Consider the following 3,090-nt stretch of genomic DNA (forward strand, 5'->3'; position numbering starts at 1 on the left):
GGGGGGGGTGACACCAACCCGATCTAGGCAAAATCCATGCTTTCGTCGTTCTTATCGAAATTGGAAATGTTCCGAGGAAACATTGGCAGAAGAGAATTTGCTCAGCTTCCTACCTTGGAGGAGACACTGAAAGAAGGGCGCGTGTCTGACGAAGAACTACAAATATATACCAACCACCTCAGAGATTTGCATGCTGATTATTATGAAGAAAAGGTTTACTGATATTCTTTAATTGGACATTCCAGACTGGCTACTGGACCCATTCAACAGTGAAGCAGACAGTAACTTGCCAGTAGCAATGGAAGAAGAGATTCTGACAATGAAAAGTGGCTTTGAAATCAAACCGTTATTCAAGAAGTCTTACCAGTCATTCTTCTTGAAACCTGTTGTGCAAGACAAATATCCCTCCCTGTGGGAAAGGATCAAGTTGTTGTTCATCGCTTTTCCGACCTCCTATCTAGTAGAAAGAGGATTCAGTACAGTGACAAGGTTGCTGACGAAGCAGCTGAACAAACTAAGGATCATAGAGCATGGCGATTTGTGTCTGCTCCTGACCAATCTGAAACCGGATGTTGATAAGTTGGTTTCGTCTTACCATGAGGTCCATCCTTCCCATTAGGGCAGAGTCAAATAACTTCTTTGTATATGCCTACTCCGTAGTTACCCTCACTCGATACCCCAATGCGTATTTTTTTTTAAAGCAAACTATTCACTTGTTTAATAGAGTTTGCTACTATTTTTTTATAATTAAAAAGAGTTTGTTATGTGCATGTGCTGCCGCTGCTGATGAAACTGATGTTAATGACGATGGTGACGACGACAACGATGATGATGATAATGATGATTACGATGATGGTGATGATTACAGACATCCATACTTTTTCTTTCTTGCGGTTTCTCACATTTGAACAACTTAAAAATATATTAATAAATATATAAATATATAATTTTGATATACAAATCACAGGCCACTTTATTGCAGCACGTTGATGGGAGAACATGTTCCATAAAGATCATATCAATCTGTTTTCAAACCAATGACAACTGACTTATTTGCGTTTTGCGTCTGTCGGCTTATGTGATAATACATGTATTTCTTTTATTGATGTTAATGACACTAGTCGTTTAATACCGACGACAACTATATGCATTAAATGACAGCATTTTGTTCCTAATGCCCTTGCATAACATTGATGAAAACATTTGTTTTATTATCTCTCGTAAAGCGCATAATTTAAGATTCAATAAAGATGGCGATTTGTGACCCAACTAATGTTTCTATTCAGAATTAATCATTAGAATTTAGGGACGTTGTTTTGTACCTTGCTGATTGAGCTCTCTCTTTATTTGTGATTGTTAATATGCATGTCGTTATATCAGATTGGTGGTTGGGGCGGAGAAGGGGGCGCTGGGACTCGGCAGGGTGAAACAGAGGGCGGTGGGTGAAAAAAGTTTGAAAACCACTGATCTAGCTAGACGGTGTTGTTTATTTTAATTGTTTGTTGTTGTCTACGCGCTACCAGTTTTACTATTGCACTAATGTCCGTGTGGAATAACAAGGAAACTGGGCGCTTTTTCGGTAGTTCCCACCCCGCTTAATTGGACCTAGATCTAGATAGATCTAGATCCAGATCCAGATCAGAGAGGGTGATCCAGATCAGAGAGGGTGATCCAGATCTAGATTTAGATCAGAAAGCTATGTTTGATGCGCAGCGAGCGAGAGATATCAAACCTAACGGCAAAACATCAAATTATGGTAAAGTGCCCCACCCCCCCCCCCCAACCTTGAACCCCCCTCCACATTCTTATTAGATTTCTAGCTGTCCCCCTGGAACACTCTTGGGACCAAAACCGGCGAAAAGAAATTGGAGGGGGGGGGGGGGGGGGGGGGGGGGGGGCCCTCAAAAAAAATACATATTCTTATCTCTTTCCGAACTTATTGAAAGGTGGCCAAGTTTCGGGAAAAAAAAATATTGGGGGGGGGGGACCTCTTTTCAAAAAAAACCTCTTTTTCCCCAGATGGTCCTGTTTCTAGATTTGTTTTTGGATTTGAGAACAAAATATTATGCGGCCAAATCATCCATATAGCTTGCTTCAGCCATTGTTGACGTTTTGACCTAGATCTAGCTACAACAGTCCAAGGACGGATGAAAAACTGTACGTCTATACGGAACTTCTCTCGTCGACAAACTTTCAGTTTAGGCTACCGATGACACAAATCGAGCGTCCGTCGGTTAAACTGCCAGTTTGTCGATCAGCGAACTGTAAGTCTAAATGGGGCTTTAGCCTATTCTATCGGGCCAAGACAAGTGTCGAGAGGAGTTCAGTGGGAAGACAGTATAGTGGCAGGTATGTTGAGGTATTCGTAAGCAGGGGCGAAGGCTGACTTGTTTGACAGGGTAATCAAAGTGAAACGGGACCAGATATGGCCTGTAGATATCACACAAGAATCTTACTTGAGGCGGCGACTTTGACTGAGTTGTGAATGAAAACAAATCCGGAATTCATATTGTTTGTTCAACCGCCAAAATAATCGGGAAAGTATCTTATTAAATATCAGTTCCAACTAAAATTAAATTTAACTTTAGATGTGAATACATAAACACAAAGCAAAGAAGCAGAGATGTCAGTACTAGATCTATATGTTATAGATCTACCAGTGAGTCTAACTCTTTGGTAGAACATGACAATTATCAATTTAATTTCACATTTGGCTGTTTTTGTTATCCTTTCGCGACCAGGAGCTGGTGTCATAATAGGACGGTAAAAAGTCGAGGAAAAAAAAACAAGCACATGCAGCAGTCAAGAGATTATTAGGAGTTAGTTCCCCTCATATTTGTGAGGTAGACTCGACCAGTGTTAGTTAGCTTACATAATCAGGGCTTGTGATTGATTATAACTGTGGCCCCAAATGGGTGAACAGGGTATATGTGGCAATGAAACAGCTTTGACTGCTATGCACATGTTCCCTTCAACTCTATTGGTAGACTCTTCCAGCCTCACTTTAAGCTTACTTAATCAAAGCTTACGACTGCTTATGGAGTGGCCCGAGAGGGGTGAGGAGACTATTTCAGTGGCCATGAAACCGTT

The sequence above is a fragment of the Aplysia californica genome, unplaced genomic scaffold, assembly GCF_000002075.1.
Source record: "Aplysia californica isolate F4 #8 unplaced genomic scaffold, AplCal3.0 scaffold00199, whole genome shotgun sequence".
NCBI classification, from domain to species: Eukaryota; Metazoa; Mollusca; class Gastropoda; order Aplysiida; family Aplysiidae; genus Aplysia; species Aplysia californica.